Source organism: Thermobia domestica, chromosome 9 (assembly GCF_964235325.1).
Source record: "Thermobia domestica chromosome 9, izTheDome1.hap1.1, whole genome shotgun sequence".
Lineage (NCBI taxonomy): Eukaryota > Metazoa > Arthropoda > Insecta > Zygentoma > Lepismatidae > Thermobia > Thermobia domestica.
Genome location: NC_137462.1, coordinates 180,915,942 through 180,943,643, shown reverse-complemented (window position 1 = coordinate 180,943,643; position 27,702 = coordinate 180,915,942). Strand labels below are relative to the sequence as shown.

The 27,702-nt window shown below is 34.8% G+C and overlaps 1 long non-coding RNA gene across 1 annotated transcript in view; it reads left to right on the top strand.

Moving 5' to 3' along the window:
* The window catches only part of LOC145660485 (uncharacterized), a 111,358-nt gene extending 84,968 nt beyond the window's left edge, over positions 1–26,390 (top strand). The window contains exons 2-3 of the long non-coding RNA XR_014126812.1: positions 13,689–13,846; positions 24,749–26,390. This is a non-coding gene — a long non-coding RNA (uncharacterized LOC145660485). The remainder of the gene's footprint in view (positions 1–13,688; positions 13,847–24,748) is intronic.
* Positions 26,391–27,702: the final 1,312 nt, after the last annotated feature.

Genomic DNA, 27,702 nt, shown 5'->3' with positions numbered 1-27,702 from the left:
TACTGATTACATTTATGTTCATTCTTTTAATGTTTCCACTCTTCTTTCGAAATAAGGCATCCATTTAGTGCTTCTGTACAACAAAAAGACCCGGACATCCAAGGCAACACTGGAGTCGGTAATGTAGCTATAGGCTAAAAGGAACGATTACTTCAATTAACCAAATCAAACCAACCATACCAATTCACCATGAAAATTGTGAAGAATCTCTTCGGAAGCTGCCTTGGAGATTCTTCTCTTTTACATCTGCTGCCTCGCAATAACAGGATTGGATGTAGATATCCCAGCCCTTGTAAACTCTCCAAGTTACCATCATTTATCCCATTGAATGTAATATTTCAAATACATTTTTATATTTTTCTTTTGTAGTATAATAATAATAATAATAATAATAATAATAATAATAATAATAATAATAATAATAATAATAATAATAACTCCTTGCTAGCAAAGACGGTTATGGCCCTCAGGCTCATTATAATTGGACACCACTGCTATAGAGGATGTAGATCCTAAATTTGCATCGACGAAGGAATATGACGTCATTGATTTAAATGTGTGGATGAAATTTGCTGAGTCTTCGCAACAACATACTGCGGTATTGGTTGAATTAGATTATCCCGACTTCTCTTTTTATTCGAATGTTTTTGATTGCCTTACTGATGCTGCGTGTAACGAAGATTTTAGTATGCATCAATGTGCGAAAAGTTATGGTCATCTTCGTCTAGTGAATGCTATTGGTTGCTTGTATTCACAGTATGTTCAACATGATATTAATTCTGGAGATGAAGTAATTGTAATAGAATCGTTTAATGATATGTACACAACATTGGTTCATGTAGCAGGAAGAAAATTGATTCCAGTATTCGTGAAATTCAGAAAGAGAACGTGTGTTCGCACCAATGCTTGTAGTGATTGGTCGATTGAGTTGGAGCTGTTGAAATGTTCACTCAACGAAAAGACCAAAATAGAAATGAACAATCCGATTGTGCTTTTACAGAACGTGATGTAATGCGTTGACTTCAATCATCTAGGTATGACATTGCAAAATTTTGAAAATCCATCAATGGTGCAGTACAATACTAACCTGAACCAAACTAACCTTAATCGAAACCAAGTTCGAAATATCCATGTGAGATTAAAGTGATTCCAATGTAAAAAGTAATGTTAAATTCACGTGTACCGGTAATGTAACCGAATCTAATCTTAGTAACAACAGTAATTGTACTGCACTTAGGAAGCATGTAATCATTAGAGCTAATTTCCCTCGAATTGGATTTCGTAGAAATTTCCTAGATGGCAAAAATTCTCGAAATAGGAAACAAAAAACTGCAGATGTAAATAACGCGCAAGATTGTATTCCGATTTATGATTTTCAATGCAACCTAAACGAATTCGTTGGTCATGTAACTTAAGCTAAAGTTACAGCGTCCGAGAAAACTATAATCAATTGATTTTTGTTTATTTTCACTTTAAATATTGTTATGATTTCGTTTGTTATTTGTACTTTATTTGAATTCTATGATAATATAAATAATCGTAACACATTTAGGTATCAAACGAATTAATCCTAAACTTTTCGAATTTTGGGTTTACGCAATATTGATGAACTTAAGTTATGGCGTCCTTCGAAGTATACTAAAAGGAAATGGATGCAATTAGTTAAGACATTAGTTCCTTCGGAAGTTGTAACCAAAGTTAACGTGAATGATATTTAATCTTTGAACTAATTCTTAATGTGATAATTTCTTTATTTATGTTAGTTTGTTATGATGTTGATTATCGTGTTTTGTTCTACATATTGTCGATATTTCATTTATAAATTGCATTTTGTTTGAATATATAATATATTTGATCCTTTCTCATTTAAGAAAACAATCATACAAACATCATAATAATATCCTTTTCGTAATCATCTTAGTTTTGCTCAAGAAAATGACATAGATTTTGTTAACTTCCAACTTGTAACACGTATCGATGGCCTCGAAAGGACTTTAAATTAAACAACTTTTATAACGTTATTTGAATGTACCATCTATTGTCAATGTTGAATTGGATAAAATGAAATTAATTATAAGAATTAAGATAAATATGAAAATAATATTGATATAAAAGTAAAATATGATATATGATGGTATGAATTGTAATTATTGCATATACGAGGGTCATTCGAAAACTAAAATAACCAACATGTGATATCCAACGGTCCAGGATTTCTTTGTTTATTTTTAAACAAAAAAGTCCCATTTTTCGGGTGACATTATGTAACAGTATTGTGTAATTTTTATATAACTTGTGTTTACGGGCAAAATGTGCTTTTAAAATATGCACAAGCTGTTCAAAAGGAAGAAGAAGAAAATATAAAGAGAAATAGATGTAATTTCTTTTCTGTTATTATGATTGATGTTCTGTTGTGATAGCGATATGACATGTTTTGTAAGTCGTCATAGCAACGGAAAACATATAATATATATAGAGAATCCATCTTGTGATATATATATATATATATATATATATATATATATATATATATATAATATGTGTGTGTGTGTGTGTATGTGTGTGTACAATATTTAAAAGTGTTTAAATGTTTAATTTATTACGTACTACAATAAAAAAGGTAATATCTAAATGAAGTGTTTAGATGGATTTTGATAAAACAGTAACTTAGATTATATAAATATACGGACTGAGAGCTATAACGACATATAAAATATGCAAAACAAGCATTAAGCTAATTACAAACTGTTTTTTCATAGTAATACACACTTAGTGGTCGTTATACACACACGCCCTCTGGCAAAATCTGAAATGACAGTACTGTTCAGGAAAGCTGTGAATAATAACGAGAAGATAAAGTTAATTATATAAAGAAATATTTTTTAAATAATATTAAAATAAGTTAAAGTTTAATTTGGAAAATATACGATATTCTTTTCTTTCTTAACTCCGAGTACTTGTTTGAATCTTAACGAATACAGCGAAAATAATGACTGAAGAATAGGCTTTCTAGCATATTTAAAATTCTATTAAGTATACGAGTAACGATCTCTTGGTATCATTTTGCCCATGTAATTTATTTGAAAGCTTACGTTTTATAACTATTGTAATTACTTGAATTTCACTTAGCTAATAATAATTTGCTGTCCTGTTGATAATATTTTCTTATAAAACAAATAGGCACATTACTGTGGGATGTATTCTAGACGATTCCTTGACATCTCATGACAACGTTATAGTTTGAGACACTGTTTCCTTTCTTCTTTCTTACTTTTTTACTATACTCGTGTGACAGTTAAAGGTTATAGTCCTTATCCGGTTTTAAAGCATGTAATTTTAACAACGCTATTTTCTCTCACGTAACACTTTAACTAGCAGCCAATTGCTACTTCACTCTCAATGTTGCCATGTTCTACGCCAATCAACCTTTTAACTACCTTCTAGCATGGAAAACATGCAACGCACATGATATTAACATGCATGGAATGTAGTGAGGAAAGTAAGCTACGGTACCATTAGACAACATTTGGTTTTTAGCATAAGAATATTTGGTTTGTCAAATTCTTCATCAATTACAAAATTTTCTGTTAAATACAACATAGCTTTAAAAATAAACATAGTATATGGGCAAAATTGAATGGAAAATGTAAGGGAAAGAACGCTAAAAAAAACTTCTTCCGAAGTACAGTGAAACTCCAATTATGCGTACTAATGAGTTCTAGACGCAATCTGGATATACAGAAATCCGGATAATGGGGACAATAATAAGAGTTGCCTGGAACTGTTGCCCACAAGACTAAATTTGAAGCTGTCGCGTCAGGAAAAGGTATAGTGAGACTAATTTCTCGCCACGAATATCTTGTCTCGTCTCGTCTCCTTTTGTGGGAAACGCTAGTTGTGAAATATAAAAGATTATCTAAATGAAGAAAAAAGAAGCGAGTTTTTCGGATTTTCTCACAATATGAGAATAGAGAAACACAATGTGCATCTCTAAAATTGTTGAAATATTGACTTATTCAAATATAGATTTAGAAAATGCCAATAAAACAAATTTTGAGAGTACCGCGAGAAAACCCATAGGCACGATGTTGTTCACCACGAACTTACTTGCTCGAAGATCGAACCAGGGATTCGACGCACCAGAGGTAACCGCTCAAGCGCTGAGCCACTGTGCCTCCGGGGAGGAAGGAGAATTAACTTCCGTTTTAATCACTCAATATTACATTGTAGCTATGTCTATTAATCAATTTGCAGAAATATAAAAAAACAATTTTCTTCTCTCAGGTGTATTTAATCATTAGTAACATATCTTACCATTGATAATCTCGATGTTGCAGAAGAATGTAAAACAATCAATCTACTGAAAGATGTTCTCTGCAAAAATTAAATAAGCAATGACTCGAATTGAATTTGTAGTACTAAACTCTATTTTTATAAAATGGTATTATACACATTATAAATTTGCGTACATCTTTCATCTTGTAAGATAATAGGGTACCTGGCGCAAAAAGCAATGAAATTAATTTTCTTTTTATTCCTAATGTCTGGTAAAGTCATGAAAATGCAAATTAAAGATAGGAAAATAATTTAATCGAGAATATTATGTGTTTTAAACTTCCAGCATATCGTCAGTTTGAGGAAACACAAAGGAAGAATTTGTGGTCTTTTGACTACCATTGTTTTCCTTCAATCTCTAAAATTTACAACTCTACAACTACTACTCGCGCATGCGTTTTGTAGTTGAATTTCTGTATAAGCTGCATGTCCGCAACATAGTTCTAAACATAATTCCCTATGCGCACATATACATATCCTAAGCCCATCTTGTTTACGTGTGAAGGATTGTATGCACCCATTCTTTTGCAAGTGAGAACGTCCTTCTGCCGATGTTTTTCTTTTCGTGTTCGTTAAGATTCCCCGATGAGACGAAACGAGACAGAATTTACGTGACGAGATATAAGACAGAGCTCTTCCAATAGAAACAGATACATTTTCCGAGACCAGACATCGCTTTCATGACACATTTTGGAGACGAGACATCAACTCTTGTCTCGTGAGTAATCCTAATGTTCGCTAAGAACCCTTCACTTAACGGAATTTAGATCTTTGCTGTAATTTTTAAAAGTACATTTTGTTTAACTGTAGGACGATACTACACGTTAAAAAAAAATTGCTCTTGCACACAATCGTTTTGAAGAGTGAGTACGGTGCCTAGTAGTAGAGTGCTCATATATGATGCCAAGAGTTCAGATTCGATCCTAGGCCATGTAAATTTGTGGTAAGCATTATCATGTTCGTAGATTTTTGTCAAGGTCATCACGATGTACTCCTACTATATAATTTTATCACATACTCGTTCAAGATTCACGTTGGAATGTTAGCCCGAAGATCTCATTTTCTTTCTTCCCCTAATTTGGAATTTGAAATTCATAATTCACACTAATATTTCCTACTATCTTCTCAATGTAGCGACTACTTTTAAATCAGTATGTAGAATTTTTTTTATTCTGTTGATTGTATGTAATTAATCTTCACTCGAATTTATCTGCAGCATTTTCTTTACTATTAATTTACATGAATATTCTTCATACAAGTTGCTGTAAAAGCTATCAGTTTATTTTATTTGGGGGCAGTTGCAGATTTGAGTGGGCAATGTATTATTATTATTATTATTATTATTATTATTATTATTATTATTATTATTATTATTATTATTATTATTATTATTATTATTACTAGCAGCGTTCACCCCGCTTCGCTGCGGTCACCCCGGAACGCAATAAACTTTGTTACTTAGATAATTTTTACTTTTTCGCTTTCAAGTGATATGATAAAAACCATAGAAGATTGTAGTAAATGTTAACATTATATCGCCTGTCATTTATGTTAACCCGCCCCGCTTCGCTGCGGTCACCCCCGAACGCAATAAACTTTGTTACTTAGATAATTTTTACTTTTTCGCTTTCAAGTGATATGATAAAAACCATTATAACGCCTGTCATTTATGTTAACCCGCCGAGTGACACGGTCATGCGGGTTGCATATACATACGTTTATTTTTATACCTATGATGAACTAACAAAGGATTTGTACGTAATGGACACCTGAATGGTCAATTATCTCAAGACACTGGTAATTGAAAATTAAAGTGATATGATAAAAACCATCTAGGGTCCAAATCCTAATAACCCCCCAAAAATAAAAGAAATTGGTTCAGCCGTATTAGCGTGATGAGCGGACAAAGGATTTGTACGTTCTCTTTTATATATATAGATTACTGATAACAATAAAATAAAATTACATTTTCCACTACATATGGAAATGGAAACTTGCATACTCAACAAAGTTTATCAGATGTTGACTTAATCAACCCTATTATTTTATATTATTTCTTAAAATTTTTAGAAATCTTCTTAAAATCCCATAAGCATTTATCTAAAAATCTCAAGAATATTAAGTAAACGATGCGTCTCTCGTATGTAGGTTAATTGTGTCACCACCTGACAGACATATATGTCTATTCTATACCTCTGTTCTAAAGTTTTGTAGAAAACGTTCGTTGTTCTGTTATTGCCAAGAATAAAATAATAATAACCTTGAATTGGCTTTTAGGCAGGATTACGAAATGTCTTCTTTTTTTTTTTTCTTTCTTTCTTTCTTTTTTTTTTTTTTTTTACCCCTGACGTATTGTCTTTCTTAAAAGAGTAAAATTATGCGTCCAGACGGATGCACTTCCACAATAAAATTGCCCAGATTTTCTAATGAACAGAGAAAAAATGAAAATTACGAATCAATAGTTCAATTTCGATTCTATCGACCACAAAGAAACGTAATCAATAGTCGAACGCATCCTGGAATGCTAGCCACGGTGGTTCAGTGGTAGAGCGTTCACCTATGGTCCTTGGGGTCCTTGGTTCAATCCCAACTCGCGTCAAAGTGAGTTTTGTAGTGGACAAGCACCGTGTACTTGGGTTTTGTCGGGGTTCTCTCGTTTCTTCCACTTTCTTCATTCCACTATTTCATTCATTTCTCATCATCACCGTCTCGTTTAGCCTAGCCAGCATAATCATGGGACGTAAAACTTAAAAATTTCATTTCATTTCGTTTTTGCATCTTGGAATGCGTTCGTCTGCTAACACTGGGCCGGAAAGAGACAGCTAGAATTTGTTCAGAAATAGCATCTCTGGATGCATGTAATGGAATTGACGTTTCTTGTGAATAATGAAAATGTCATTTGAAAGATTAAAAATAATTTATATCTGCTTACATTTTGTAAATATTTTTGTCGGATGACCCTTTTTTTTACTTCATGAAATTTGGTAACCATGTTTTCTGATGTAATTCTTTCTGAAGTACTACTGGCTCTTGAATTAATCATTGGAACATAGTTTTCCTCTTCATGTAGCACACATGCACGGAGATAAGTATTTTCTAAAGTAGATGTATAGTGGTCTGACTAAGCAAAAGCAGTGTCAACGTTTCAGAAACACATTGAAAGCTCTTACTTGCGATGTTGTCTAATTTGTTGTTTGCACAGGTGTATTCCGATAAACAGCAATTGTGTGTTGTGTGTTCTTCCATATAATATTTGTAAATTCTGTCTAAAATGTAAAAAAAAAAAAAAAAAAAAAATACGAGTTCAGCAATAAGATGTAGATATCCAGCCAAATGCTAGTTACGCAAACGAAATTATCTGCTAAAGAAACCTTTCCGCCAATATTGAACCTTGAACATAAAAGACCGAAGCTTTCTCACCATTGTAGTTGCTTGAGCTACCCCTCATCCTTCATTTATATACAGGGTGGGCCATTTATCTTGATATGTCCTTGTAACTTTAAAGTAATAGATAAAATCAAAGAAGTGTGTAACATACAATAATCGAAAGAGGGACATTGTTTAACGTACTTTGCAATAGCACTCGGTTAATAGTGTTGCCAGCCTAAGATAAACTTGTATTTTTCAATTACACTACGTCAGATTTATTACATATTTCAAATCTACATGTTAAACGAAAACTTAATACTGCACTTATTATTCAGTGCTACAAATTAAGGACACTACGGATCACAAACATCCGTAAACATTCAAATTTTGAAGGAAGAATCAAGATAGAATGGACGGAAAATTTTACTTTCGTCAAAGGGTTTTATTCCAAAAAAGTGTTTAGATATGTAAGGAATTTTAATTTTTTTTAAAACAAAACATTTTGAAGAAAGTAACATTTTCTTTCCCTTGCAACTTTGTTCCTACTATTAGAAATATGACTGACATACCATGGTAATAAAGTTCGAAACTAAGATAATTCCGATGAGCATTGACACGTTCATCTGACTTGCAGAGTATGCCAAACTGTGTCCCCCTGTGTTGATATTTTCATATTACACAATTTCATGTATTTTTATCAGCTATGTTAGAAGTTCAAGATAAATGATCCAACCTGTATACCATACACCAGTTGTTCCTAACCTTTATTTGACTGAGAGCACAGTTTGCTGAATATCCATGACATCACGACACAATTACTTTATTTATTTATTTATTTATTTATTTATTTATTTATTTATTTATTTATTTATTATTATTATTATTATTATGTTATTATTATTATTATTTTGTTATTAATCGACCCTAGTACTGTAATATGTCACTGGTTTCTAATCGGTGTATCGTACAGTCTCATAAGGTGTGTGGTGAAATTTTACAAACTAAAAGTAATGAAACATTTAACAATTTAGTTATAATCAGTTTTGAGTTGGACTCTACCAGTTAACGCCTCCAAGGGCAGCAACAATGCTCAGTACCCGTGATGGAATGGACCATTGGTCACTTGGTGGATCACGACTTCTCTTGGGAATTCTGGAAGGAATAACTCCATGTCCTATATCAAATTCCTTCTAATCCCCCTTGAGCTCTCTTTATCTCCTCAAATACAGTAGTCTCTTAAACAATTCCCAGACATTCTTTCAGGAGGATTAAAATGTGAAGAGTAGCACTGGGACACTATTTGCTATATATATATATATATATATATATATATATATATATATATATATATATAAAATTGCATGAGAGTGACACGTAGTTGAAATTTAATTTATCTTAGCTTCGAGGAGGAGGCAAAGACCCCTGGATGTATGCTTGGAAGAGTCAGTGTTCATCCCTATCTTCCCCCTTGCCCATATTTTCCTAAAACTAATGTGAATATATTGTAGATTCCTTTTTAAAAACAGAACTTCAGCCAGAAATTCTATTTTAATATTGACGTGGTTTTAATGAAATGCAGGGAGATTTTGACATAAAATCTAAATTTTCTTTGTTAGTTGGCTTCACAGCTATCAAACATGAAATTGGATTTTCAGTTTAGCGTTCCTTTCAGCAGCGAGGCTATATGAGACCTGAACATACAGCTTAACATGAAATTCGAAACGTATAAGCTCTTACCGGAAATTGAACCCGGTCTCCCACGCCAAAGGCGCGTACGCTAATCGCTTAGCCACGAGGGATCTCAAAACAAAAAGAAATAATCCACAACCATTGCGTGTCTGATATTTTCATGCTATTTCTCTTTTAATGTTTCTTTTACTTTTCATACCAGTGGTGGAACATGCCACCTAGATAACTTGCGTCACAACTTTTGATCGGATCTGTGTCTCACTTCTCATGCCCCGCGGCGACCCAGGAGCAGCCAAAATATCAACTGTATAAAATTTCTGCAGAATTTTGTAGTGAATTAATGTATCCACTACCCGAGCTCAAACATACATTTGTTCGGTTCCCAGTGTAACATTTCTTAAAGTATCCTGTATTGAGTATTTTAAATATAATTTCAAGTTTTATCTGTCTTCCCATACTGAAGTCTCTTTGAAAGACTATACAAAAAAGTTAATAAAACACAGTTTGGGCTGAGAGAATCTTTTACTTTATTTTGGACGACAAGTTTTGTAGGTTCGTTTGATTAAACTTAGACTATCCCTTATAAGAAAAACATGTAGGCCTATCTTCCCTTTTCTGCGATTGTCACGTACTTATAGTGTAATAGCACTAATGCAATACTTTGACACGCATAGACGCACACGACATGAAAAAAGAAAATTATAGATTTAGTGAGAAGAGAAGAGAAGAGAAGAGAGAGAGAGAGAGAGAGGGAGGATAGAATCATGTTTGTTAGAATTGTATTAGCAGCCTCATACATACCCATATGTATGACGATATTCCGTCTTCACCGAGTCACTCCAGTCAGGCACGTAGCCAAGGAAGGGGTCCCCCCTTCGAGACCAGAAGTGAAAAAAAATTAAAAAAGATAAAACAAAATGAAACGAGAAAAAGAAGGATCAGCGTTAAAATTAAAAAAAAACTACAGGAAGTTTTTGGTTACTCTTTCTTATGAGACTTGTATTACTTGCAGTACATGGTGGCGAGGTGAGCGAGATATCCTGGAAGAGTCAGAGAATTTGAAATTTCTAGAAAAGTTACATAATTCTCAGAATTTCTGCTACTAGTCAGGGAGATTTCAAGCTTCCGAAAGCATCGTGCCGTTGAGTAACAGCGTGGACATTTTTTATCATAATTTTTCGTCATCACATCCTTGTAGAATCAAACATGTTATTTTAAAAATAATTTTCTACTGCTCCTTTAACCTGTCATTTGGAACCGACAATAGTTGACGGAACAATAAAAAAAAAAAAAAAATTATATGGAAAAGGAGTTCTATTAGCATTTGATTCAACAAAAAAAGGAACGTAGATATTGTAAAATATTTTCAAAGACATTATGGAGTATGTACTTTTTATAATACTGAATATGTACTTTTCATAATAGTTGAGATCATAATGAAAGTAAAATTGTTATATTTGAAAGAACAAAGAAAGGAACGTAAATATTGTAAAATGTTTTTCAATACTTTTTTTTTATTCTTTTATTACTCGAGATTTCTTCATAATTTGTTATTAAAATACCAACATGTCCTCATTTTATTGTCCTAACAGACCAATATATGTTGATAGTAAAGTACTTTACATTGATCAAGCTCCTGAGCCTTCAGAATTTCATATCACGCCCCCCCTTCCCCCCGTTACGAAATCCTGGCTAAACAAACCAATATATGTTCTAGTAAAATAGTTTAGAATGATCAAGTACCTGGTGTGATGATCACAGTATTTCATATCACGGACCCCCCCCCCACCTTCACGAAATCCTGGCTAGGTGCCTGACTCCAGTCATGGGTCTGACTGCCTCGGGGGTTTCTGTGTCATGTCACGAGTTAAGTGATCCATTTCATCACTGGTTCATACTATTCCTTTATTCCTTCTTGCTGTTATTTATCATAATGAATATTTGTATTGCCCACGAAACGAGAATTTGCTCGTCTCATCTCGATTCTTGTCTCGAAAACGACACAAAGACTCAAGACGAGTTCACTCAAATTTGAGGCAAGACGAGAAATTTCTCGTGTTTCGAGGACAACAATTGTTCTTCTAAATCTTAGAGTGTAACACTTTAGTTCGTACAATAACTTTATCACTTTAAAATTGTAAAGTGATAAAGTTATTGTACGAACAATGAAGAGCATTTATTAACGTTTAAAGATACGCAAATCATTGCACAAGCTTTGTTTTTTTTCATTTCTTTGCACTTATGTGATACTTCTTTAATAAATATGATTTAAATCTTCTTATATCACACACTTCGTGGACATTCTGTGACGTGAGACATGGATTTAAAAAAAAAAAAAAAAATGACGAGTAAACCTTTCCAAGAATCGAAATAAGATGAAAAAGAATTCTTGGAAAATCGAGACGAGATGAGAATTCGACAAGAATTTACAAGTCGATACGAGAAATTTTTATTTCTCATCTCGTCTCGTACGTAACACTAATGAATATGTGTTTATTTTTGTTTATGCTCTTGAAATTTGATTTCTTCGACTATTATATTGAGAGCTTCTTTGTGGCTAAGCTGTTAGCATACGCGTCTTTGGCATGGTAGACCCAGGTTCGATTCCCTTCGGGAGCTTATGTGGTTCGGATTCCACGTTAATCAGAAGGTACACGTCTCATATAGCTTTGCTGCTGAAAGGAACATTAAATTCAAAATCAACTCAACTATTATATTGAGTTAGCCCTCTCGATTACACAATAGAACCTCTCAAACATAAAACTACTATTCTTTGTATGCTCGAGCAACTAGCAAATATTTCACTTTTAATAAAATGTTTCGAATTAGGCCTCTTTCCAGAAAATTTAATAGGTAGGCTAATTAATGTTAAAGGAATGTCAATAACAAAGAAAACATTGACAATTATTGTGTGGTAAGGTTCAGTTCTCACACAGTGAGAAAACATTTTAGCCTTGAATTTTATTGCGCAAGATTAGATTATATCCATAATTTATGGTTGCTCGTGTCTTGTTTACAATCTACAAAATATATAACTGCTATTGCCTAGATAAACTTAATTTCTAAATACAAACTACTTGTTTCACATAAAACATACAATGAATTATGCTCCAAATGAAACAGTAATGTATTAATTTACAATCACATTCACTTTGATGAGAAGAGTTCAAAGTTAATTCCCGTTGGATCTCCACTAACAGGTAAAAAGATAAATTGCAAATAAAGTATTACTGTTTACATTTAATTGCGAGAACTTTTTAATAAATGATGCACGTAGATTGCTATCAGATTGCACGCTATTCCGATTGCTATTGCACGTAGATTGCTTGCTATCGTATTTAAGGCACTGCAACACTTAATCTTGGCCATGGGTGTTGGTAAGGCAATAAATAATAAGTTGATCATTCAGTACGTTGAATGTACCTTCCAGTCACTGGGAACGATGTTTAGCAACTTGCGTTGATAGAAACATCTAGTCCTTTTTGACGTAATTCACAAGATATAACAATTCCAAATGCGCATCCGTTAGTATTTCCTACCCATGAAAGTGCTTTTTTTTTTTTTTTTTTTTTACATATTTTATTATTGATGTTCCAATAATTTAATGCTTCTCTATCTTGTATAACTCCAGTGTAAGTGGCGAATATTGAAACAATTACGGAGGAAGGGGAGGGATTGCGAGATATAGAACCGTGGTGATCTGATGATGTTAAGGTTGCCAACTAGCTAGTATTTTACCGTCAGATCGCTATTTTTGTCAGCCTAAATTATATATTTCAAGGTTTAAAATACAATTATTCTTCGTATGTTTTGAGTATTATGACTGGGTGCTATTAGTTTTACTGTGCAGAGTTGGCAATCCTGCATGAGGTGCCCAAAACGTTGAATCTTATTCTCCTCTGATTAATCAGAAATGCATTGCAGCTAAATTAGCAATAAACTTACTTAAAAAAAAAAAAAAAAAAGATTGATACTGATTACTGAAATTGTGTATTTTTACGTCAGAGTCACTTGTAAATATGTGAAGAATTCAGAGATATTTATTACCTGTAAGTGGGCTTGGATTTCCCAACACACTTCTCTCCGAACTGATGTAGCACAAGACGTCTCCAATGATCCATTGCAAGCAACTGTTAACGTAGAGCAATCGTCGCTTTTGCATTAAGTTAAACATGCTCTTGAAAAGCAGTATACTGAATTTTATAATTATATCTTGAATACTTTTTCAGTTATCAGGTATTTTAAAATAATATACTATTCTAATACGAAAATTTTCCTTTTAATCTGTTTTCCAGATCTGACCAGACGACAAACAATAGTGCTGACCCTTTGCTATAGGAGCAGATCTCTTAAAACCAAAGAGGGACCTGGCCCCGGTGGCAATACTTCCTTATATGTGAAAGCATCCAGTTTTGTCGGCACCAGTCAATTGCTTTCTTTAGTCTGCCAACAAGTACGTTTTTTTGTTATATTTTTATTGATATTTTATATTTTATTTATTATTATATTTATATTTTTGAGAATTTTACTTGTTTCATTGACCAAACAAAATTTCAAGAATAGTCTAATTTCTCACTTTTCTTCGCATAGTTCATCGTACAGAGTATAGGAAGCACCTTCCATATGACGCATTAAACACAATGGGTAGATAGACCCTATAAGCCCAAAACTGATTTTAGCACGTTTACTATCCCTACACTATTAGTTTACAGCGCGAGGAGATACTTTCTTTAGTAGCCCGACATATCTTTTCTTTCACTGTCAAAATTGAATTATCCTTCACGGCAATGTCAGAACGAGTGTAAATCAACAAAGTTCATCGCCGGATCGTGTGCAACACCCCTAATAATTTTAGATATATATATATCTAACAGAAGCGTGAAATTTCAAGTAATGGCTATACATCCACAATTGAAATAATTTTAAGACGAGACAACCAAGGGCGCCCATCAGGGGGCAAGGTGGGGCGCTCAACCCCCTAAGAGGAAATAGTACTTGGGAATATCGAAAGCCCAATAGAATTTTTACATTAGTTATAGCAAAATTTGAAACTATATTTGAAACCTCGCTTATATTTGCCCCCACCCTTGGAAACCACAACATGGGCGCCCTTGGAGACAACTGTCCGGAATTAAGACGTCCGCAATTGGGACATACCCAAGTGTATTTAATATTCGCTCCTAAGCTTGATGCTATAGAATTCTGGTAGTTGCACGTGATTTAAAATAGTCATAGTAATTGTTCGTTCTGCGAAAAACTCCTTTTGAAAATATTAATTAATTTTACGAACAGAGAAGAGCGAAAATGTGTAAATTAAACTAAACATTAAAAATTGCTTTATCACTAAATACTATTTTGTGCAAAAACTTCCGGAGTTGCACAACAAACCAATACGGACAACGGAGGCAGTGGTAGTAACGACAATCTAGGAGAACACACAGCAGGGAGAGATTATACTCTACGCAATGTGATAAAAGCGTATTCTAATTTTACGTAATAGAACACTAATTTATTACAGACCAGACAAATATTTAATCGCAGTGTAACTAGAGATAACAGGTAACGCAATAAATTTCCAGGAACTCGTATTTCATTTTATTTGTCATAGATATATGACTACAGAGTATAATTAAAATAACTTTTTACTCTACTTGGATATATAAACGCTAAAAAGAAAACTCTCATTTCATCCTCTTCACTGATATGATAGATAACTCTTGTGCCTTCAGGGCACGACGTCCTCGATTAAATTTCCGATAGGGAAGTAGTTCAGATTCCACTTTGAATTTGAGGTCTTGTCCTAATAACCTTGGTGTTGACTAAGGATGTAAATACTCTAAACTCTTGTTTAATCCTATCCTTACCAATAAATATCAGAAAGTGTGCAAGTAGTTGTCCTTAAATTCATATCTCAGAAACTGCAAAGAATAAATGCTGGAAACATCCTGAATTATTAACAACCTTCTAAGCTGATGACTGGAGACACTCAGCACAGAAATATCCTTATCCTTAGATATTTTCTGTGCACAAACATTACACATTTTTAAAAAGCATTTTGTATATAGATATAACAAACAGATGTTTTGTAATATACAACTACTACCTGAAATTCCTGTTCTTCGTACGTGCAGAATAAGTTTGCGCCCACCACCTTCGAACATCGATATGTCACCTAAGACATGCCTGGAAGATCAAAAATAGTCCCCATCAGTATCGACGACCTTTTGCCAACGCTCTGGAAGGCCATGGATTCCATCGTGGTAGAACCTGGTTGGCCGTGAAGCGAAGGAGGTATCAAGTGCATTTTGCACCTCTACTAGGGATTTGAACTGGCGTCCTTTAAGATGATTGTCCAAGGAATGGAATAGGTGATAATCGCACGACACAATGTCCAGGGAATATGGAGGATGCAATAATGTATCCCATCCAAGGCGTAGAGTGGTATCCCGTGTCATCCTAGCCACGTGGAGTTTAGCGTTGTCCTGTAACAGGAGGACCCCTTCACGATTCAGAAGTGCTGGCTTCAGAGTTTTGAGTTTTTCTTGAGCACGGCTCAACTGCTGACAGTACACAGTTATATTGATGCTATGACGAGCTCGTAGCAGTTTGCGATGCACGATGCCGCGGGCAGTCCAACAAACACAGAGGAGGACCTTCTTCTGGTGCAGTAATGGTTTCGGCTATTTTGGAACCAGTTCGTGGGATGCTAACCAATGATGACTGCGCCGTGGAGCTTAGTGCAAGACTTCTCATCATATGTCAACACCCTGTCCAGAAATTGCTCCTTCCTCAGACGAGACAGTGAAGAAACACAGGTGTCTGCTCGCGTTGCCTTCTGGTCCGGAGTCAAATCATGTGGGACCCATCGACCCAACTTCTAGTGCTTCCCAATTGTAGTCCCAGTTTGTCACATGTCTGGCCAGTGATCACCTCAGTTCCTACCTGAAGATCTTCATTTTGTACATGTGTTTGTCTTCCGGCACGTGGTGTATCTTCGAGTGTCATCACCGTCCTTAAACTTGTAAAAGCACCGCTGCACTGTCCGCGTAGGCACGACACCCTCACAAAAGGTCTGGCATATCTTCCGCCCACTGCACCGGCGTGTGGCCCCAGTTTAAACTCGTACAGCATACACGCTCTTATGACGCTCTGTGGAGGTCCCATGTACACTCTGTTCTTACGCAAATTCACGGTGTAACTGAACTGCCACAACCATTTAGTATGTTGGAGTTGGATATACCCACACCAACAACTGACCTTCGCCTTATCTGCATTCGCATTCAACTCACGGTGTGAGGCCAGTTGAACACAGACTTGCACAAAAAGCGACAAAACTTTCTTGGTTACTTTTATAGTTCCTTGTATGATTTGCAATTGGCAAATAAATCATTTTCCTTTTTACAGCACTTCGATATCTCAAACCGTTCCGGAGATATAATAAAGTTTGTAATACTGCTGAAAGTGGCGTGTTTGCGGAAAATATTTTTTAAAAAATTATCCTTCTCTTTTATAGCATTACAACAGTAGCTTCTAGTACAATAAGATCTCACACTTACATGATTTAAGCAGTGTTGGAAACTTCAGAGAGCAGTTGCAGACAAGTATTCAAATTTAGATAACTCAAAGTAATATGGTAAGAGTATGCAGTATACAGTAAATGCATTAGTAGAAATTACAAATATAGGCTAATAACGAAATACTGTACTGTGTTCGAATTACTGAGAAATGAGGGGAAAATCCCCCTCTGTAAAGAAGAAAAAGTGTCGGCGACTATGTGTTTATTTGGGCGTGTATTTCAAAATGCTCGTGTAACAATATTCTTCTCAAATACGAGTCGTACGAGGGTTGATGCAAAAGTGGTAAAAACAAGTATGTAATATCTACAACGTTTATGTTTAAAATTCTATTCAGTTTTCTATACAGTCTCCTAACAAGTCAATACATTTAGTTCATATTTTTTTCTAAACTCTGAATACCCTTAGAAAAAATTCTGTCTTGACCCTCCCAATATACTTCTACAGCGGTAATTGCGTCATTTTCATCTTCAAATTTCTAGCCCCGAACTTTTCCTTGAGCCAGGGGCAGAGATAAAAGTCATTGGATGCTTGATCCGAAGAGTATGGCGGGTGTTCAAGCAGTTCGAAACCTGCTTCTCAGATTGCAGCTGGCGTAACTTTGTTTTTCTTCATTTTTTGTGTTATCTCGACTGCTCGTATTCATATTAGTGTATCTCCCAGAAATATACAAACCTATAAGCTAGAATGTTATATTTGGTGGTGTATATCTACTTTTAAGCCACCCTGTATATACAGAGAATTATTGAAAGAAATGATATTTTATTTATATTTTTATGTGTAGTACAAATGTCCGATTATCATTATTTTTGGAGCATCTCTCGCACCCTCATAAAAGTTACATAATTTCCTCTACTGACTGTATAATAAGTGTAAAAGAAACCCAACAAGAATTTGCAACATTCATATGTATGACAAAGTTTATGTTAAACGTTTATTTTCATATTTTCTTCTAGTTTCTGCTATTAAGAAAAGCAAATGCTATTTATAATACAAAAAATGTCAGGCTTTGTGTAACGCTAATTCATAATAGTACACAGTTAAGTAAATAGGTGTCAGTACATGTGTTACCTGGCTACCAGGTGCCCATAGCTGCCGCTAGCGTGCAGGCAGTTTGCAGATTTAATTCTATTTTATACATTGTTTCAATCTAATTATTATAAAATAAGACAAGGGCAGTTACCATATTTAGATTTGAGCATTAACATTTAATGTCTACAGTAATATACGTACATGTATTGTGAGTGGCGTATTTAGGATTTTGTTTCGGGTGGGGGGATATGCTCATTCTTCTGAGTGGGTGTATATATACTGGGACTATGTAGGTATACAGTTATTATATACAGATGGTGATCAGAAAAATGGAAACACCTGTAGTTGGCAACACGTCAGATGTATGGGTTGGCAGTGGTGTCGTGGCGCCCGCAGCGCCGGACCGCTGGTGGTGGTGTGTCCAGTGGCTGCAGCAGACGGAGGTAGTGTAAAATGGGAGACCTCTCAAATTTTCAAAGAGGGCAAATTGTTGGCGCGAGGTAATGTGGAGTGAGTGTGACGGCAGTGGCTACTGTGTTAGGTGTGTCGCGTGGGACAGTGTCGAAGGTGATGACGGCCTACACAACACACGGGAAAACTACATCGGGGAAGCGGAACAGTGGGCGGAAGAAAATTATGAGTGACAGGTCACGCCGGGTATTAAAGCGCATTGTCACGCAGAACCGTCGTGCCACTGCGGAGCAAGTGACGGACGAACTCAATCAGCACCTCCCCCACCCTGTTTCGACAATCACAGTCCGCCGCGAATTACATGACATGAACTTACGGGGTCGTGTTGCACGGGCCAAACCGCTCATCAGGAACCATAACGCTTTCGCATGCCGCAAATGGTGCCGCGACCATGCAACTTGGACCGTTGAGTACTGGAAACGTGTGATATGGAAGGATGAGTCATCCTTCACCCTATTCCCAACCACGGGCCGTGTTTATGTGTGGACAACGCCCAAAGAAGCTTATAATCTGCAGTGTCTCTGCCCAACTGTGAAACATGGCGGCGGCACAGTAATGCTGTGGGCCGCCATATCATGGTTTTCATTGGGTCCTGTGGTCACACTTAGCGGACGAATCACTGCCAACGATTATGTCGCAATTTTAGGAGACCACTTGTATCCTATGGTCCGGATGTTGTTCCCGGACAATGACGCCATCTTTCAGAATGATAATGCACCCATTTACACAGCTGGTGTTGTTGCAGCGTGGTTTGAGGAACATCGGGATGAAGTTCAACACCTCCTCTGGCCCGCCCAATCCCCAGATCTCAACATAATTGAACATCTGTGGTCCGTCTTGGAAACACGACTCCGGCGACGATTTCCACCTCCATCCTCTCTCACAGAACTGGCCATGCCCTGCACGAAGAATGGTGTAAAAAATTCCACTTGCTACCATTCACGACCTCTATGCCTCCATCCCACGTCGCATCAAGGCTGTTCTGAAGGCGAAAGGTGGCCCGACACTATATTAATCTGGTAAGTTGCAATTTCGTTCAGGTGTTTCCATTTTTCTGATCACCATCTGTATACTATATATAATTTATCTATTTCGGGGTGGTGGGGCTTGAGCCCGATAGCCACCCCCTAAATACGCCACTGTGTATTGTAGATATTTAATTGCAATATTAACTATCTAGGTATGTGGTTTCAATCTAATTATTTGAAAATGGATAATGGTGATACTGAACACGAACTTTCTTCGATTTATTGTTGTATTAGGACAAGTAAAGAATAAGAACTTTTAATTAAGTACGATTTTAACCTACAGAGGGGCAACAACTAGTTTCTATTAAACAAAGAGATCCTTTTAGTTTACCTTCCCTTAAATCAATTTTCCCTCTGAGAAATTCAATTCCAGCATTGGGAGGTAGGGTTTGACTAATCAAAAGTCTAGAGCTAGGTCGTGTCTATACGATTGGCGGACTTGTTTCCGACGCGAGAGACCTAGGTTCAGTTTCCAGCGGGAGTTCATGTTGTTCAGATCCCACATTAAACTGTAGGTCCACGTCTCATATAGCGTCATTGCTGAACGGGTCGCTAAACTCAAATCCAGATTTGAAAATAAAATGTTTACGGTTTAAAGTTCTTACAGTTCTCATATATGCATGGCCACAATCCCCTTTCCTGCGTGTGTTTAAAAGAAAATTTAAAAGAGAAAGTGAAGTAAAAGAAAGTTTGTTATGAATTCTGGAATCCAAAATAATCGAAGTATATATTTTTGGCCAAGTTTGTAAACCAAGTTTCTGGAGATGGAAGATCTTAGACTTTGAGATGGTTTCGTTCTGTGGTTTAAATAACACGAGTAATACATCAGTGTTATTAGTCCATATGAATTTTCTAAGTTTGAAGCAGATTCGCATTAGGCTCTACACTAGCAACACATGTTGCCAAACTAGTATTAAAGGTTGGTGCGAATGAAATATCCGCTTTGACGTCTGATACAAAACTCATCTCAGCAACTCAATACAAAGATGGAATGCGTCTAACGTCACAAACTCAGTACACGTCCTGTAAGCAGAGTGAAGTATCCAAACAGTCAGAAGGCAGTGCATTGTAGAACAAGTCGCATGAAAGTGCATTATGAAGAACACATAATTGTAGGTAATTTTTCCTGACGAATTCAAAGTAGGAAATTCTACACACCGCTCCTCCCCTCCCCTCCAAAAAAATAATGCGTGTGAGACAGAAATGGAAATGAACGTACTATTCGCCATTGGTTTGTCCAATTTCGTTTTGGTGACAAGCATTGCAAAGTAAGCCCCATGGGCACCGACCAATATCATGTTCGAATGACATCATGAAAATGGGCTAATCGGAAAAGTATTCGTAGCATTGCAGACGAGTTACTATACATCACACTACTGTTGTTCCTCTGTCCCGTGAAATCAGTAACGTGGAAAATCTAGGCTCATAGATGTCAAATGAGTTAACATCAGCTAAGAAGAATTGCGGTCTGGATATGTCCAGTTCTCTGAGTGTGAGGATTAACTGGGAAATATTCCTCTATCGAATTCGTCACTTCAGATTAAAATGAATCTCTTATGACAATCATAAAAAGTCAGGAAAATGGTTGGATCATGATCAACGTCCAGGATAATTTCCTAATCCACTTTTCCACTTACAGAAGGCCTTCCTGGTATAGTAGTCTGTGGTTGAAATTATCCATCATGCCTGTCTCCAGGCGAGGTAAAACTAACAGATCGTTTCATGCTGAACACTGAAACGCACTGTCAATTTATCCACAAACATACATCAATGGTCAACAAACTTGGTGTTTTCATATTGTACGATAGTGCTGTCGCGCAATGGACTGTGCATGTTCCCCATGAGATACGGTATAAAACTCTTCCTCATTGACCGTATTTCGCCGTTACTTTCGCATTAACTACCACCTCTTTCGGCATTTCTATCACTTCTTGGAAGGGTAAAGCTTCCCTGGCGATTGGGCGATTCAACATGGTGTTGAGGGCTTCGCAACGGAATCCAATCGTTGGCTGAGCAATGGTAAAAGTGTGTGGTTGCAGACGACATGTATCATATTTATAAAGCAAAAATATACCAGTCTGCGAATAACCCCAATGTGCAAACTTCAAAATCTTTAGGAGTTAAGGGTTGCGTAAACATCTAGATGAAAATATTTATATTTTCGTAATTCTTATTATAAATGAAAGGCATCTTACTTGTCAATCATGCTAATTCCTAATAGTTCCAGTTAGGATAATAGTCGTTGCTAGATGTGAATAACCAGGTTTTTTTTTTTTTTTTTATTTGGAAATGTCGCACTTATACTGCACACTTCATTCACACCGACCTAATAATTTCAAACATTGCTTATATGAACTTTTAAGTCAGAAATGTTTGCTGGACCGAATGGATTGTAATGGGAAGACGAATTACTCTTGGTGAGCTAGTGCTTCTAACCACCTTTGAAATACAACCTAGAAAGTACAGGTTAAGTATGACACCATTTGAACAAAATATTATGGACGGAATTATAATATATTCATTAATTTTACTGCAGTTGCTGAGCAGTCTTTTCTGTTATGATTTCGTAACGATTAATAATAAGCTTGGGCATGTTTCTGTTTTTCTTTAATATTAGCTCTGTTTATTTGGAATGTTGTTCCGTGTTATTGATCTATATACACTATCAGTTGTGTCAGCACGCGAGGAGAATGACGCAGTTTTAACTACACAGGAAAAGCACGTTCATATGTGATGTTTCACTCTGAGCAAAGTAGCATACATGTATATCTAGCAACCACATGACATCAAAGAGGCATGTCTGAAGCTTAAGTGATCTTAATCAATGTCTTAAATAAGAATGGTCATTTAAAGAAGTCATTCTTCGAAGCAATATTCAATTTTTGAAAGAATCCTATTTTCAGATTTTTGAATTTTTCTCCGATTTTTCATCTAATTGTGTTCAAGTTTGATACGAAATGTTTTTCGTCTTGCAATTTGACATTTTTGAGAAAGATATACATTGTTCTAGGATATAGATTAATATCCTAGTCAGCATATTATTATTATTATTATTATTATTATTATTATTATTATTATTATTATTATTATTATTATTATTATTATTATTATTATTATTATTATTATTATTATATAATATTGATTTTTCAGTGTAATGTGGCCCAACAAAGTCTCAGATAACTAAACTGTGGGCCAAATAGACCATACTTAACAATTCAACTTAAAAAAGGTACTTTTTTTTAACTTTCGAGCGTCGATAGGGCAGGAGAGAAGAAAGTATGGTAACTGTGAAAAAATCGAATTCGAGTTTTCAAGGGATTTACACGTTTCATAGCTCTTACGTGGTGAAAACATGACTTTCCAATATCTGTCCTGTTCGTCCGTTCGTCGTGGTATTCACCACTGCTGTCTATTGAGATGACCGTGTGTACATTCGCCTAGAGGTCATACTATCCAGCGTATCTCGGTTAAGTTCTAAACTTAAAGAATAATAATCCGATTTTCTCGAAAACGGCTCTAGGGAGGCATGGTGGCTCAGTAGTAGAGTGTTTATCTCTGGTGTGTGTTGTCCCTAGCTCAATCCCTGACCAAGTAAAGCTGTGGAGGACAAAATCTTGTCCGTGGGTTTTCTCGGGAAAACTATATTTTTTTCCACATTCCCATTGCACCAATTCTTCCATCATCATTCACTTGCCTTAATCCGTTTCCCTTAACCTGAAGAGCATAATTATGGGATATAAATTGAAAGAATTATTATTATTATTATTTTTTTTTGAAAACAGCTCTAAAGATTTTTTTTAAAAATATATTTTCCGTAGATGGAATATTTCGTTAACAACTCTATAATATCCCCCCGAGCTCTGATTGTCGATATGGTCAATCACTAGAATTTCTCGTTTGAAAGAGATGAGCCATATAATAGCAATATGAATGACGTAGTAAAGTGGTCGATATATCGACCATCAGGTCAGGTCTCATGAGGATATAGTATAAGTTGTTTCTCAAAAAGAAATCCAGAAGAGGTAGTTCATTTTTAAGTTTTTTTTTTTTTTTCTGACAGCTTTCTCAAAAATGATTCAGGTAGTTTAGTTCATATTTAAGAATAAATGTTGTATCAAGAAATGTACAATATTATATAAATCACTTTTCATTTAAAAATTCTCAAGAGCTTATTTACTTTTGGGGTGAATTTTTTTCGGACGATTTTCTCATATTCGTAATTGATTTTGTGCATATTTCATAAATAAATGTTCCACAAGGAAACCTACAACATGGTATATTTTTTTTTTTCAATGAAGAATTCACAATACCTAGTTTACTCATAGGGTACAAACTGTACAGTTGATTTTGTTTTTATTTCATAAATAAATATTTAATTAACAATCCTATAACACGGCGTTAATCATTTTGCATGAAAAAGGCCACAAGGGATAATTTACTCCTAGGGGTGTTTTTTTTTTAATTTTAATTCATACGATGCACTTAAAAACACCTATTATAATTTTGTTCATATTTCATAAATAGATGTTTTTTTTTTTTTTAATATCTCCACAATATGGCCTCAATAATTTCTCATAAAATACTCCACAAGGGGTAGTTTATTCTTACAGGCAAGTTTTCTTTAATAGTTTTCCGGGAACGCCTATTATAATTTTGTTCATTCTTTGTAAATTAAAGTTTTACTACAGCATATGATTCCATTCAAGTATAATGACGCTGATAATGGTGGAAGGAAACTCAAACAGTTAATGTTTATTGATTCATCCAGAATACTCCACAACAGAAGTCTCAATATTTAGAGTCAATACAGTGAAATTAGAATAATAACCTCCTCTACTATTATGTAGTTTCATATCAGGAATCTCCTGTGCAGTTACGTCCACAGCTAAGGTAGATATTAGTTCATGATAATTAAATGTTCATATTGGTTCAGTCAGATTCGAATTTCGTCAAGTAGTTTAGTGCCTGATAAATTGTTCTGAATAACTAAAACAGAAAAAAAAGAACATAAAAGATGTTACTTTGTGATCATATTTCTTTTCTTAAACACATTTGCTCGTGCAACCTTTACCATTTGAACTTGATCCAATTTCTCATACTTGATATATCGTTCCCTATTTCGCAAGTCAGATTCATATAATTCAAGTGTAGTATATTCTTCAATGCACACTTTATTTTTAAAGCAAGTCCTTATCTGACAGTGAAAAGCAAGTGTTAATTTTGATTATTCCTTTTTTCGTTTATTTACAGAATGAAGTTGTTGGAAGTGGGACGTAACAGCAAAGGCCATTTGGACAACGCCTTCTTTTTGCTACTTGGAGCGTGCCTTGGAGCCTACCTCATTGCAACAGGTGGTGTCATGACATATGTAGCCTACTTTAGGGATCCACCCATCGACTATGATAATCTAGGATTCAATACACTCCCCAATCACATCACTGGTCCAACACTTATTGTTCTTGGGAGTTTGGTGATCATTTTGTTGTCATTATTAGGCTTCTGGTATGGTTGTGATACAATTCCTCAATTTATACGAAGAAAAAGAAATGCGACCGAATATAAATCGCTTATTGGTAATCAAGAAGGAGAATCTGTGTAGTATAATCCCGCAGATAGCCTAAAATTGTTGCAAGAAGTGCCGTGAATAATAACGTAAATCAGCTCCCACGTTATTCCAGTGTGAAAGCATGGTTTCCCAAAAATCTGGTAAAATGTGTGGTCATACATGAGAGTTAAGAATGGCTGTGTTAGTGTATGCGATTTATATCTTTAAATGAGTGAATGTCAGTCAAATCAGTTTGTATGAATGAAAATAGCGTTAATGGAAGTTAACATAGTTATAAAATATGTGTGAGAGTGCTGTGAATAAATCTTCAAATAATGAAAAACTGAACTATCAGTATTGCTTCTTAAATGGTGACATATTTTTTCACCTGCAGTAAGACATTTATACTGTATGTAGTTTATAGGTTTTAAATAATGTAGATACAAGAATAATAATAATCTTTTATGATAAGAACGGATATATTTTATAAAATTTATTAGAAATGTTTTGATTAGTAATTGCTTGAGATAGTGCTATGTTACGGCAGTGATATAGAACTTACATTAAGGTCTATCTTATTATCCGATCGGAAAGTCCGTCTTAGAGTACTGTCCTATTTCAGGTATCCATAGATTAGTAAAATTTATAAAAGAAATATCGAATGTTATTTTAAAATATGAATAATTTATAATCAAAATATATGGGGATCTTACCTCTGATATTCCTAATGTTTTAAAAAAAAGTAATATGAACTGTATACTTTTAAGCACATAACAGCGCATAAGAAAGTCATGATGAGCTGAATTCCTGTCAATGCAGTGTGTTAAGTCATGATCCGTAACGATAAAGTTGTCTGACACATAAGACATCTAGTAACAAGAGAAACACAGTGTGTTTCCATTATCCTCGCTTGTGCGCATACCACTCCATCGCTGATGCGTCTGCTTCCTACAAATGTGCTACCGCGCGGGTCTACCAGCTTTGTCCTACCCGGCTACCCTTACGCGTGTTAGATACAATTCGTGCTTTTTAGTGTTCACCTAGTACAGGTTGGTTCATGTTTCTTTCACTGTCGCTTTTACGGCATATGTCCATACGACATATAACGGTTAAGCCATTCTAAAGTGAATTTCCATCCAGGAATGCAACTCAACCCGTAAGAAACCATTTATAAGGCACTCTTAGTCCTTTCGTGAAGTCCATGATTCATGAATTCAAGTATGAATACCTAAAATAGGTTAGCACGCACCTTAGTCTTAATTTTGTAAAATTAACCATACACTAAATTAAATATACTATGTGATACATATGTGGAAATATTTTACAAATAAATTATTTTTATAGTCAGTTTTTAAGTGTTCTTTCATGATACCCATACTTGAATGTGGTCAGTATATCTCTTATAATTTTCAAACTACCAAAAATTTGAATTTTCTGTGAGGAAGTTGATGTCAGAATTTCAGAGTGAAATGGTATTACAAAATTTATTTATTTATTTAAAAAAATATTATATTTATAAATTCGTTTGTCTTTTTATACTACTGAGTCTATTCTGGAAATATGTGGATAAATATCCTAATTGTTACGCATATAAATACAATGTTTATTTATATACAAGTCCAATAAAACAAACGTTTTGTTTGCCTATATCTGATCCATATTTCTTTAGGTTTTAATTGAGATTAGATATAGATAAATTAAAATCAATATGAATGACACAGGGTTTTTAATATAATTGATGCTGGTGAAACATATCACTATCCTATAATGCGGAAAGATCTTTATATATAAAGTACTTTGTACAAGTTAACATAGATAGCTTCGAATTCTTTCTGAACTTCGTGTTGGTCTTATATAAATAAATGTATATGCTTTGCCGTCAACACATAATGTGTCTGACAGTAGCATAGATTTATTATAATGACAATAGAATTGTGTAAATAAATTGAATAAAAAGTACTGTATGTATTGCAGGGTTACGTTTTGTTTCTGAAATACTAGGAATGAATACATAAGGTATAGATACTTTACTTTCGAAATAAGTTTATCTAAATCTAAAATTATTGGTTATAGAGCGAAGTACATTTTATACGTATATACTTGTTTAGCATTATTTTAAATAATCATTCTACTGACGAATGATTTATTATTTTGAGAATATTGTTATGTACATAATATTTGGGAAGAATACATATTCTTTTAAAATTATTATTGTTGTACATCATTAGTCTAACCGATTCTGCAATGTTTACTGTACTATTATTTACGTAAGGCCGGCCCGCATGTTCTGTGCAGTGAATTTCGTTCGAATCGGGCGATGTATTGTATGTCGAGTGATCCAAAATGGTTTTCCACTAGTGTCTTACTTTCATATCGCATACAATAAACATTAAAAAAAAAAAAAACTCCTAGCATGAAGGAGATAATATGGCCGAAGAAATAAAGAAATTGTATTGTTTAGATGTGGGAGGAGACATTGCACAAAGAAGCAATTAGTTTCCGTCGAGTGAAGTAGGTGAAAGATTTTCAAACAAAGGGAAAGTAATATATGTATTTACTGATTTAGAAAAAAGCTTTTAAAGCTTAAGGTGGTAATCTGAAAGATAATTGTGATGAAATGAAAGATCGAATCCGGAGGAAACTTACATATGAACCAACC